Here is a 13,371-nt window from a genome sequence, read left to right on the forward strand (position 1 = left end):
TAAGAAAAAAAATCAGATTTAACCACAAATCTAGGGCCCATATGGATCCTGCTTCTGCAGCAGAATTGACCTGCGTCACACCCTTCAAAGTAATGAACTTTGGACTAATAGATAACCCATGGACAATCCTGCTTGGCCCATTTCTCAGCCCATTTCCTAACCATCTGGGTCCCCTGAGTAAATGGTGACAGGATTGGCATCGGGCGCACTGCTAAATAACTAATCGAGCTGAAGAATTATGATGGACCTCAATCTCTTTTGTTTCATGACACTTGATGCATGTTTATTATTAAAAGACAGGGTACCTAAACAAGATTGTCAGTCATATAATTTTTTTTATCGTAAACAATATTTTGATGTATTAAAAAACACACGTTATTCCCAAAAACCACAATACTTTGATGTGTACATGTTACAAATCCCATAAAAAAACACATTAAGCAGTTTGTCATTCAAATAATTAACATATTTACTAAATAAACCAATGTAAGAAATATTTAGTATGACAAACCTTGAAGCTAGGTTTAGTCATTATGAGAAACGATTAAGAAGGTCCATTTGGTCTGTACCACAAACAAGAAGGTCTGGGTTGGCCAGATCAAAAAATTAGTGTCCAATCTTCTTCTTTCCCTCAGGGAGAAAAATACGCTCATTGCAAATGACAAGGGAAGAAGAAATCTTGAACAGTAAATTTAGAGGAATGGATTTAAGTCTTATCCATAAGTAATGAAGCCTTGACAGAAACTCTTAATCTAAATGCACCATACCTCAAATGGAATTTTTTGTTTATCCTTTTACGGTCTGAAAAATACAACAATCCAATGTGTTAAACAACAATGAAGTTCAAGGTGGAGGAAGCTTATCCCTTAACAAAGTACCCTTTGATATCCTATTGAATACGTAAATAAACTAAAAATGGTAAGACTGCTTTGTACCTCCTAACGTTAACATTTACATATCATGTGGGGGGCTGCTGGAAGCCAAAAAAAAAAGAAAAAAAAAAAAAAGAAAAAGACACTATTACCTCATCTTAAAACAAAGTATCCCTGGCAGCTTGTTCCTCTGTGTGTCACTTGGATGCTATTTAAAATTCATGAATCTGTTTATGTGAAGTCAAGGACTCAACGGGCCAACAGCTGTGCACACCAAGAGCAATCTAAAAAGGACAGGGAGGACTGTCCAAGGTTCATGTTTACTTATATGTGAACACAACCTGCTGCAGAAATCAGCAGATATTAGCATGTTTCAAATTACACACAAAAAGGAGATGCAGTGGGATAATTGGATCGTCTGCATTTTATCGCCTCTCTTGAAATAGAAATCTTATTCCTTCTGGACATGATGGTGCTCAAGTGTTTTTGCAGCTCTTGCACCGAGTAAAAAATGCACTGTGATGTTCTGAGTTAGAGTGAAAGGAAGCGGACAGATGGCAAAATCCGTTCAAACGGCTCATCTTTTCAAATGTAATGGCTCAGGGTCTGTGTGCTGGGAGTACAAAGTGATGCTGGAGTGTGTCTCTTTCAGAAGGCTGAGTTCAGACAAACAGAGGGTCAAAAGGGTAAGAGGTGTGTGCAGAAAAAAGAGGATGCACTGGAGAAAACTGAAAGCATTGCAGCCAGTTTCACTCCAACACTGAATCTTAATGGAGAACACCTTTTATTTGTTTCGTTCACAATGTTTCCTGTTAGATTTACCAATTTTTTTTCTTTTTTTCTTGAAAAGATTTATTTTTTTAAACTCACTGTGCTGTAATCCTCCTTTAATTTGTCTAGAAAAATGTCAGATTCAGGTGTATACACAATCATCTTCGGTTTGCTTCCTAGCCATCTTTATAAAACGACGGGGACGAAGCTGTGTTCAGGAGGCAGAAAGCCAACATGGCTTTGAATAAGGCTGAGCCGCCCTACCTTTCATCCGCTGCCTCTGACGTCAGAGGGCGCGGCCATTTTGTGGGCACGCACAACTCAGGGAGGCAGGAAATTAGGCGAGCAGACCTTCAGGTTAAAGGTCTGCGGGGAAAATACGCTTGCTTACTCTTTATCATTATTGAGGGATTATTTTGCTGTGTATGTATTAGAGTTAAAGCAGCACAGTGTCATTCATGGGAAGGCTTTTATAATAAAAAAATCTAAACTATGTGCGGTTGTTATTTTTATTTATTTATTTATTTATTTATTTATTTTTAAATATTGTTTTTCATGTGTTTTGTGTTTAATTGCTTTTCTCTACAATATAATACAGAAACTATCACCACCACCACAAATGACGAAGCTAATAAAAAGAACAGAGCATGCTAGAACCACAACCTGTGATCTGATTTGAGATTTTAGGTGATACACCAACACAAAGTAGGGCCTATTGTGGAGATTAAGAAGACTATTTGATGATTTCTTTTTTTAAAGGTCTGGAAAAAAATGGGTTGTACATTCTTTGATAAAACTCTACTGATTCACTAGTTTATAAAACAACCTTTTGCTTAAATCTGTAAGAAAAAAGTAACTGCACAGTGTTGCTGTCCTTCCAATTCCTTACCCTGGAGATGCAGCCTTCTTTTACTGATGACTTCTTAAGTAAGAAAAGACTCTTGGACCGAAACTATGCTTTTACACTTTTAATCTAAACAAGCCAGAGGAATAGTACAGCTTTGGTACTGGACTCTCATATTGATTACAACACAAGAAAAGGTAAAGTCAGGAAGTGAGAGCTCCAAGCTCTCGTTTACATGAGCTGAAATGGATCGACAGAGAGAGAGGGGCAAGGTACGTTTATTAATAAAACACTTTTCAGTAACAAGACGATTCAATGTGCAGAAGTCTTTCTACAGCAGGACCAAATCGCTTCAAAAAATGACCGAGAAATTAAAAACCTTCCTCAGCTGGTTTTATTTTGTAAAATCCAAACCGGAAGTCTCCGTGTATAAATCGGCCAAGCGTAGCGCGGTGGTTAGGGAGGGGGGAGGACGGTGTGGTTCCACCGAGGTTAGTCCTTTAAACCGAGCTTTGGACCGGACAGACGCTTTCCTCCTGTTCACAATTAAACTCACATCAACACGACAAGATAAAGCAAAGAGGAAGTAAAGTTCAGCAGGTAGGGTTTACTCCGTCATGTTCCCCCTCTTAATTTTGACACATTTAAATATAACAAGAACCATAAAAGTTGAAATTGGTTTTAGATATGCGCTTCATAAGTTTTATAGGAGCAGCTTGTTTATCACAGGGGAATGCCAGATGTGCCACTTAAGCTTTATTCTAAAGTTTTGCCGCTTTTTAAGAGCCCTCCGGGTTTTTAAAATATTTCTTTTTTTTATTTTCACAAATCACATGTAGTAAAATCCCAATGGTCAAATCGGGGTACTGTTGCTTTGATGTTATCATTGTACCTCTTTTACCTACGCCTCAGTTCTTATTTTCTTTGCGAAATGTATTGGGATTAAATGTATCTCCACAATGAGGATTGTTGAGAGGCGGGGAAAGTGAATGTGGTTCAGCACCGTGGACAGCTCCGAAGTGCTCAGATGAACTCCAGGCTGCGCTGACGCTCCACAGCTCCAGCCTTAAAGCATACGCACGAAGGTACTGTCCCTGAGAGATTTATCTAAAGTAGAGACGAAGACCGAGCTACCTCTATTCCCAGGTTTAAATCACAAAAGAAAATATCTGTTAAGCAAGAAATGACTGAAATGCCGTGAAATAGCGCGTCATCCCCTGATCCGTACCTTGATGAGGTGTTTGCGCTTGTTTTGAAAGGATGCGTCATGAAGAAGACAGAGATAATTGGATGAAAGTTGTTCTTTTCGCTGTTTTGTTTGTAGAACAGACTGTTACCAGTGTCAGATTAAAGCTGCACAATAATGTGGATATCAGGATGTGCAGTATTACATAGACATAGGACTCCTTTGAGGCCATGTTTGTTAGGTTATCTGGTTTCGGCAGCATTAAAAGTCTGCCTGCCCTCATGTGAGCATTTGGGTTAATTGCAATCCTTATCAGCAGTATTCCCCAAACATATGGCAGTGCCATGTTTTACTTCATATCATTCATGTGGCTTTCAGTTGTTATTTTTTCCTAATGTTCAGTGAGAGTATATGAAAATCAATTGTCACTCTGCTTTTTCTGTTTTTAGTTCTTGCATGTGTCCTGGCAAAAAAATATAGTTTGTGTCAAAGGCACTTTCGGTTTAAAATAACCTTTATAATTATAATCAGAATTCATTTCAGTTTAATTTATTTAAAAAGGACAAATTCACATCAAATGTCATTTCAAAACAATTTAAAATAGTGGGTCCAATAATCTCTATAGGGAAAAAATGTGCAGCTAGTTGCAGCAGTAGTTCCTGTAGTGGTTTCATCCAGAACAGAAACACAGCTAAACATAGAAGCTCCAAGCTAGTATACAAAACCATATTTAGCCAGAGGGGCTCTATTAAAAATTAAAACAGAGGTGAAAAGACTAGAAGAAAGAAAAGAGAAGGATCAGATTAAGCAATGATTCACAGCTTTATAATCTTTTTTTCCCCCAACTTTTCATCAACAACAAATTTATTTTAATGTAGGTTCACCAGAGCTCTTTTTAATGTCTGATAATCCTCAGAATTATGGACCTGTAAGCAAGGTCATAAAATTCCTCTGTTATATTTGTTTCTCTCTAAAGAAGATTTGCACAAGAAAACTGTCTCTAAAGCTGTGAAGTCATATAAGCATAGAGTCATGTTCAGCCTCACTGTGATAAATGGTGTTAATTGCTGTTAAAAACAAGTTTAAACTACTTTTACCACTAAGAAAGCATAAAGTAAACTGTTGGCCTTCCCAATTTCCTGTCCTACATCTGGACTCGTGGTAATGCCAGTGAGGACGTAGAGCTTAGAATACGTGTTAAGCGGGTCAGCTTGTGTGTCCAGTCTTCATTTGGCAGCCTGATGTTGTTTGTAGCCAGGAGTAAACAAGTAGATATCAATTAGGACAGGAAATGAGCACCCACACACAGGGTAAAGAGGCTAAAGAGGCTGTGGGAGGCTGATCTACAACCAACAGAACTCTGGCATTGATCACACACCTAAAACTGTATTAACATACCTCACTTAATCTATTTAGTTATAAAAACTAACACAAATTTTATAATCTATTAAAAGTCAGTCTGAAAGATGATTGCTTTACTAATCAATTGAGTTATTTCTATCACATATAAAGCAAGGTTATTTGTGTAAATTTAGAGTTAATTGTCAAATTACTAATTAAATAAATTAAAGTCTTAATATTTCATCAAAGTTTAAATCTTAGGAGTTTGCTGAAAGGGATTATACATCCAAGGGTTCTCAGCCCCCAACCTTTTTGTAAGTTGGGGGACGTTCTGTAAAACAAAAGAGGAGAATGAAACCAAGGCTCAGAATCAACATTGATTCACCAGCTTTCAATACCAAAACCAGGGTTGGAGCTCCAAAGAATTGCCTTATTTTTTGGTCAGAGAAAGCTGTTGGATTTTTCAGAACAAATGTGAATTTCTGCTCTCCTGGCTGGGCGGATATTCAGAAACTGGCAGCTGTCAAATCTGGCTCAGTTGATTGAATATCTTGATGATTGCCCATGTTGGACAGAGAACCGGGTTGGACATAAAGAGATAAAGTCATTAAAGGAAGTTACCAGATGAACCAGAAAATGTAGCAAAGTATTTAATGTTGACAAAAATATTTAATTCAACCAAATGTAATAGGGTGATCATGGGCTGGCCCAATTGGTTTAGGTTTATTGGGTTCACTGGTTCTGTGTCCTCTAAATCTCTTATCCCAACAGCTTACTGGGGGACAAATCTTCCAGAGGAGGACTTCAGGAAACATGTGTGCTAAATCATGATACACAGCTAACGACACATGGATAATATTAGATTTTATAAACCTAATTCTTTATATTAGAGAAAGACAAATGTGTCATCACACTCTCATCAAACTTTGCACTGAAAGTTGTAAACATTAAATTATTCCATTAAATAAACAGACAGGGTACTACAGGATATAACACAGGCATCAACATTTAATGTTATCATTAACTCTGCATTAATCGTGGATTATTCTAAAAGTTATTCTGATTGTCTAAATTAATAAATTACATAATTCACAAAGAAAGTCGTATTCTGAAGATTCAAGGAAATCGGGTGTATGAGTAAGAAGCTGTTGCAAGTGGCTCTAAAATGTCCAGCAAGGACATTCTGAAGTGAGCCGGAGGAAAGCAGTTGTTGTTGGTGAAAGATCAAATCCTAGGTGTTTGTGCACCACAGAGTATTTTTAGTCAGATTTTTTTTAAAACATTTCCAAATCTAAGGATAAGCTGAGTTCTAATTCTCTTGATTTGAAGTGTTGTGGTGAAGGGGAAACCAGGCAGCACAGATAATCTGCTTCCTGGTGGAAAAATTATACCTGCTGTCATCACACATAAGAACCATATCACAGCCTCCGCCTCCTCCGTCACTCCACCAGAAAAAGGTGAGAAATTACCACCAGGCTCTGGTCCAATCCTGCTACATCTGTTAAAAATAAGCATTATGCGACAAGAACCCGTTCCGCTGTCACCTCAGTGCATTGATCACCTTTTTGTGTTGCTCACTTATGAGCTTCAAAGATTTAAATGGAGAACATTTAAGTTTACATTAGAAGGCTTCTAGTAGGTTTTCTCTTTTACTTTTCTTTTTTTTTTTGGCCCAGCTGTTGTCAGAAAAGATTTGCTAATAGTTTCCCACAGCTTTTTTTTAACTGACTGCATTCTTTTTTTATTTAGAAGTTCAGACACTAGCCTTTGTTTTAATAATTTTTTAATGTCTCGGCATGTATGTGCGGTTAAGACATTATTCCACTGATATGTGCATGTAGCACCAGCAAAGATTGCGATACTTCTGAGTTGATCTGAAACGTCAACAGGCAACACTTTAAAAATGCTTCTCAGGAAATTTAAAATTTTCATAGGGAGTAAAATTCATACATCTGTTAAACACGAGGGATACAGGCAATGCCCTACGGTGCAATAACTTTGCATGTTCTTTCATTTTCTTTCATTTCACACCTCTTGTACTGTGTGAGCTCAAGTGGCAGCCGTGTTCAGAGCTTTTTTCTCGCTATTACCGGCTACTCTTTCATTCTACACGAAAACAAACAGATACCTCTGTACCCTCAGAGGTGGGTGTAATGCTCCACCTGCCCATCATTTCTAAGTTCCCTGAAATTGTGATATGATCTCCTCTTATTGATCAGGATGAAGCAGCAGAGCTGAAGTAACCTGACTCTCAGCTGCTCTCTGCAGAAATACTGTTGTTTTACCTTGAAGGCAAGGTTATTGACTTCTCAGCAAGAAAAATAGACAAATAACATTAAAAAGTCCCATTTGGGAAGAATTTATTAACCTATTTTAGAGATAGATATGTCAATTGCTAGAACACCCATGCATTTTACATATGCAATAGTTCTGATATTTGTACAAATTGGGGGTGTAACAATACATCTTTCCACCTCGATATATCAATTCAATGGTTAACAATCCAATTACATCAATGCAATATGAAAATATCAATACAGATTGTCATTTTTAAGACACACCTTTATGTTGAAATTCAGGCATGAGACTATAATGAACAGGTGATGTATTATTATTATTTTAAACTTAGAAAAAAGCAGTTTTTGATTCAATTGCCTGATACCTTTAAAATCTTAGAAATAAAATGGTCAAATCATATTTCTTTTTTTTCCGATATCAGTTGATATCAATGTAAATATAATAGATGACCTGATAATATTGCATAGGAAATCCATCCATCCATCCATCCATCCATCCATCCATCCATCCATCCATCCATCCATCCATCCATCCATCCATTTTCTTACACGCTTATCCCTCATGGGGTCACAAGGGGTGCTGGTACTGATCTCCAGCTATCTATGGTCAAGAGGCAGGGTATACCCTGGAGAGGTCGCCAGTTTGCATAGGAAATCATAACAGAATTTTTGTTATATCAGCAGATATCATATTGTCCTCCAAACCAATTGATAAGTTATACGGTAACATTGTATCGTGACAAATATGGAGATTTACACCCCACTTTCCATACAAACATAAAGCACAGTGAAAAAGTCTTCCCAGATTAAAAATTTGCTCTGTTTTTGTTTTTTAAAGTCCCCCCAATGTTACATTCATCTGGATCTTTTTCAGCCACTACCAAGCCTTTCCAACTACATGAACTAGGGTAAAAGGTTTTAAAATGATGCACTGATCATAACAAATTCAAGAACATATGAGAAACAAAATCAATAACATACGTATAAGTCTCTGATATTACAAAGCCCCTCCTACAGGTGTTGAGCCTATTGGAAGGGGACCCATGTCTCCTCTTCGGGCTGTGCCAGGCCAGGCTCCATGGGTAAAAGCCCGGCCACCAGGAGCTCACAAACGTGCCCCACCTCCAGGCCTGGCTCTGGAGTGGGGCCACGGTGACCTGCGTCTGGACGAGGGAACACTACGTCCATTCATGTTGCTTATCATAAGGGGTCTTTGAGCTGATCTTTGTATGTTCCCTCACCTAGGACCTGTCTGCCTTGCGTGACCCTACTGGGGGCATAAAACCCCTGACTGCATAGCTCCTAGGGTCATTGGGACACTCAAACCCCTCCACCACGGTAAGGTGGCAGCTCAGGGAGGGGACTTAACAGTTAGGCTCGTTAACCAAAAACGCCGAAAACGTACAACAGAGATGAACCTTCCCAAAAGTGTTCAGCACAGGATTACTCAAACACGGCTTCAACAACTCATTCAGGAGGTCAGAAAACAACATATAAAGCACTGCAGGACTCACATGCCTCAGTTAAGATCATTGTTCTTGATTCAGCAACAAAAAAAAAAATACTTTGCTGAAAAAAAAGGCCCTCCATAAGAGCAAAAAACCCAAGGGTCCACAAGGACTCATCTCTATTTTCTTTTGGAAGACTTTTGGGGAAACATCCAGACTGAAAGGACAAAATATGAAGTTTTCTGGGAAAAAATATCTGCTTTTCTCAGGTCATTTGTGTTGAGTCTAAATGTATCTGATAATCTGAAAAGGGGAACCAAGAAGAAATCTGTAAGGGCGTGAAATAAGCTTTCACACCGCTCTGCATCTGCCTTTCAACAGTCGGTGCATCCAGATATGCATAACAAACAACAATGTAAAGAGCAGCATGTTGACAGGTGTCATCTTGAATGTGTGCAAGCTGGAGCAGAGAGCCGTAGGTCTGTGTGTGATTGAGCTGAAGTGACCAAGAGACTGTTAAAGAAACGGGAAAAGTGTGTGACAGAAAGTGAAGAGACTAAGAGAAAGAGTAGTCCGTGGGTTATGCAAGTATTTTCAGGCCTCTCTCTCTGTGTGTGTGTGTGTGTGTGTGTGTGTGTGTGTGTGTGTGTGTGTGTGTGTGTGTGTGTGTGTGTGTGTGTGTGTGTATTCTGTATGACCACAGATTAATCCAGTGGGCTTTATCCTCTGTGAATGGTACAGTGGGGCTTTGCTGTGATTATCCCTTTAGACCTCAAATGATTGCTTTGAATCTCCTGTACTTCCCACATTGTCATGTTTGCCTTCCTGCTTACAGTGTCGTATGTCTGCTTCATAGGTAGCGTGCTGGCAGGTTCAGTTAAATTGACAGATCATGAAATTTAAGATAATGTCTATTGGTGACAGCTATAGACTGTGTTTTTTCTTCATACAAAGATATGAATAACCTTTTGGAAATCAATTAAAAGCTGTCAAAAATGCTGAGGTTTTCATCAGCAGGAACATGCAACTCTTCCAGAAGTTTTTTTTTTTTTCTATCATTTTCTTTAATCTGTCTGCAGTAGTTTTCCGCCTGTCTCTGTTTTGGATTATATAACGAAGAAATGCCGGAAATGCAATCTGCTCAAATGAGACAAAACATGGCTGACTACTGGAAAACTGCTTTCTATCTTTGTTTTAGGCTCTGTGATGATGTTAAAACCCATACTTGGCATGTTAAATAGTAGTTGTGCCATTACGCACGGTTTTAAGTTATTTAATGTTTAAAAAATAAATCTCGCTCTGTTAGGTGTTGTCCGGTGAACATCAATCCACACAGCTGATATTAGGATAATAGTTGAAAGGGTGATTTGAACACTGCCGTTCTTTTAACAGCAAACTCTACGCATATCTGGAATAAATGAGTGACAACTTCTCTTCAAGTTCACACGTTTATTAACAGAAATTGAATGAGCATCCAGAGAACACCACTATAGAATGCTGTTTATCTGAATTAACACTATATTTTAATCAACAAATCCTCTCTACTAGGCAAGTGAAACTTAAGATAAAAAGAAACTAAGGAACTATGTAGACACAAAATAACAAAAGGTCAATTTAAAAAGTTGAAAACCATGATCAGAATAATTCAGTGAATCCTGGTTCACTGCAGATCTAAGCTAGAGGACCAAAGATAATATTAAAGAATATGGAACAAGACCAAATTAGCTTGACTAATGTAGAACATTTGGTATGTTCAACCAATTCACAATGCAAATCCCGAGTTACATTATTAAAGGAAATATGTATGTCAGTGATTTGCTCAGTAAAAATCACTCTTAAAAACATACAATCTTATTTAAAGTAATGTATAAAAAAATAGATTTTTTAATGTATGCCTGTTTTTATTCCAGATCTCCTCCTTGGTTTTCCATAACAGATTTCTCTCTGTCAGTCTCACCTGTCTCTCCATAGGGAACCCTTTAATTCAGAGAGGCCATATTGTCGCAGCAGGCACTGCTGCGGACAGGAACCATGACTGTTGCTTTTACTCTTGAACATTGTGTTTGATAAAATAAGGACATTTAGATTTTAAGCTGTTTGAACATTAAACATTGGATTTTGAAATAATAAAACAAAAGTACTGAAACAAAATGTTCTCATTTTGTTTAATTAATTGAACATTAATTTGAGCTTTCTGGTGTGCACAGAAACTTCAAAATACAACACAAATGCTGTAGTAATGACATGTAAATTATCTTATTGCTCAGAATATATTGCCCTTTTTTGCCATTCAGCAAATTAAAGTATAACAAATTGATACTGACTCATTAATTAGTCGATCTACTTGCTCCAGAAGCTAGCTTGTTGTCAGCTGATTAGCATACGTGTTTCTTGTTGTTTAATAGCTGTAGTTTTGAAACAGTGTTGCCTTAAAGACTGATGTGTGGCACTTGATTAGTTGCCACACAAACATTGTCCATGTTTTCCTTGGCAATACATATTAAATACTAAATTTGTTGTACTTGTAAGCGCGGTAAACGTGTGCAAGCCTTGGATCACCCAGCTGACAGGCAGTGCGCAGCAACAGGTGAAGGAGGTGGAGTACTGTGTTACTCTATGTTTAATAAAGCCAGAGAAAAATCCAGCAGCTCCAGCTCATTCCCTGGCATCTTATGAAAAGAATATTACATTTGAATAAAACTGGAGTATGTGTAATGAATTCTTTATCTGTCTATATGACTGGATTGTGTTTGATTAATATGGTTGTATGTTTTTGGATATAAATAGGTTGGTCTTGTAAAGTGCCTTAATATGAAATTGGCTGTAAATTGAAGGGTAAATAAAAAAAACTCAATTCAATTTAGTTCAAGTATAGGCAAAAGACAACATGTTAAAACTTTGGTACTTTAGTTGACATATGTATGGGGAAAATGTAAAATAAAAGTGTAAAAGTTGCTCCTTTGGTTAAAGTTTTCATATTGATATTCTAGGGTGTAAGCTTTGATCATAACAAACTATTTAATGAGCTCAATAATATTGTATTGGCTGTTTCTTATAAATTGTACATTTTAAATTGTACGCTCTCAATCTCCTCCACTGTCCATGGTCCTGATTGGGGAATTCACGATAGCCCAAGTAAAAGACAAACTGTTTGGATCAGAACCGAATAAGCGGCTCATACATTTATAATGGACTGTAATTGAACAGCACGGTAACTTTCATGCTCATGAAAAACTATGTGTGTAAATTTGTAAGGAAGTTTATTATTTATTTTCAATTATCTCACCATTTATTTATGTCATTGACGAGTGCAATGTCTCGGGATCACGTGAAAAGAATGTCTACTTCTCCTCAAGGCATCTCTGGTTTACAGATTTATGATCATTTTGGTATTTTAGTAAATCTGACTGGTATATGAGGAATATAAGCTAGTCTATGCCTTTGCAAGTGTGTGTTTGTTGCTGGAGCTGCATAATATATTAGCAGTGAGTCAGAAAATGGTGGGTAGATGGTCTGAATTGTTTAGCCCTCAGGCTCTCCTCTTGCTCTCTGCCTGGGTCAGATCTGGGTATATTTACAGAGTATCGGTCAGCAGTGTGTTTGCGCTCTGGGGATTTGGTTTGTATAATCAGAGAACTGCAGCATATAAAAGCAATTTGATCTTAAACTAAATTCCTACATATGTCTCTTAAACTGAACCTGACCTGATGTTTTAGAAGTGCCTGTGTAAGATATTCTGGAATATGTTTGTGTTTATGTGTGTATCTTTATTGTTTTGGTAAATGTGCAACATGTTTGTTATAGTCACTTTTAACATAGATCTGTATCTGGAGAACATCTACTACAGACTTTCTCTAAGATATTGAGATTATCACTAGTTGCATATTATTAAGGCACTTAAAAGTTTAAGACTTGTGATTTAACACAGAGGTCTTAAAATTATGATGTATAACGTTGTAATGTTTAAGTAGCACTGTGCATTTTACATGTTTAAGATGTCAGAGTAGATTCTGACTTGTATGATCTTATTTTATTTTATCATTTTGTGCTTTTTTTTTTTTTTTTTTGGTCAGTATCAATACGCCAAAAGATATAGTTCTGCATGCGTTTTTTTTCCTGGGAAACATTGTGTTCCAGCCCTCTCTTCACAATCCAGAAATGTCGATATTGGTTTATCTAATCATTTTAACATAGTGCCTTGCAAAAGTATTCGTATTTTGTAAACCTTTCCACATTTTGGCACATTAATACCACAAATGTCATTGCTTTTTTGGGAACAAAAGAAATTAAGGCATAATTGTAAAACATATGTAGATTTTTTTTATAAATAGAAATACCAATTATGGCTTGCCTTTGTATTAATCCCCCTTTACTCTGATACCAATCAATTAAAGCTAATGCAACAGATTATCTTCAGAAGTTGTCTAATTACGATATCAGAGATGGTCCATCTATGTGTTATTTCCTCATGGCATGCATCCAGCTGTTCGTGGAGAGCTGTTGTTAGTGAACATTAGCAGGCAAACAGCAACATGAAGAGCAAGGAATATACAGAGCAAGTCAGGGAGAAATTTGTGGAGAAGTTTATTGCCAAGCAAGATTATAAAATAAT

At 37.3% G+C, this 13,371-nt stretch overlaps 1 protein-coding gene across 2 annotated transcripts in view; it reads left to right on the plus strand.

Annotated features, from left to right (window-relative positions):
* Positions 1 to 2,930: 2,930 nt before the first annotated feature.
* The window catches only part of LOC105930479 (synaptosomal-associated protein 25-A), a 51,496-nt gene continuing 41,055 nt past the window's right edge, over positions 2,931 to 13,371 (plus strand). For both annotated transcript variants that reach the window (XM_012868711.3, XM_012868710.3), the window contains exon 1: positions 2,931 to 3,087. The gene's annotated coding sequence lies outside the window, so the exon portion shown is untranslated. The remainder of the gene's footprint in view (positions 3,088 to 13,371) is intronic.

Source organism: Fundulus heteroclitus, chromosome 4, assembly GCF_011125445.2.
Source record: "Fundulus heteroclitus isolate FHET01 chromosome 4, MU-UCD_Fhet_4.1, whole genome shotgun sequence".
NCBI classification, from domain to species: Eukaryota; Metazoa; Chordata; class Actinopteri; order Cyprinodontiformes; family Fundulidae; genus Fundulus; species Fundulus heteroclitus.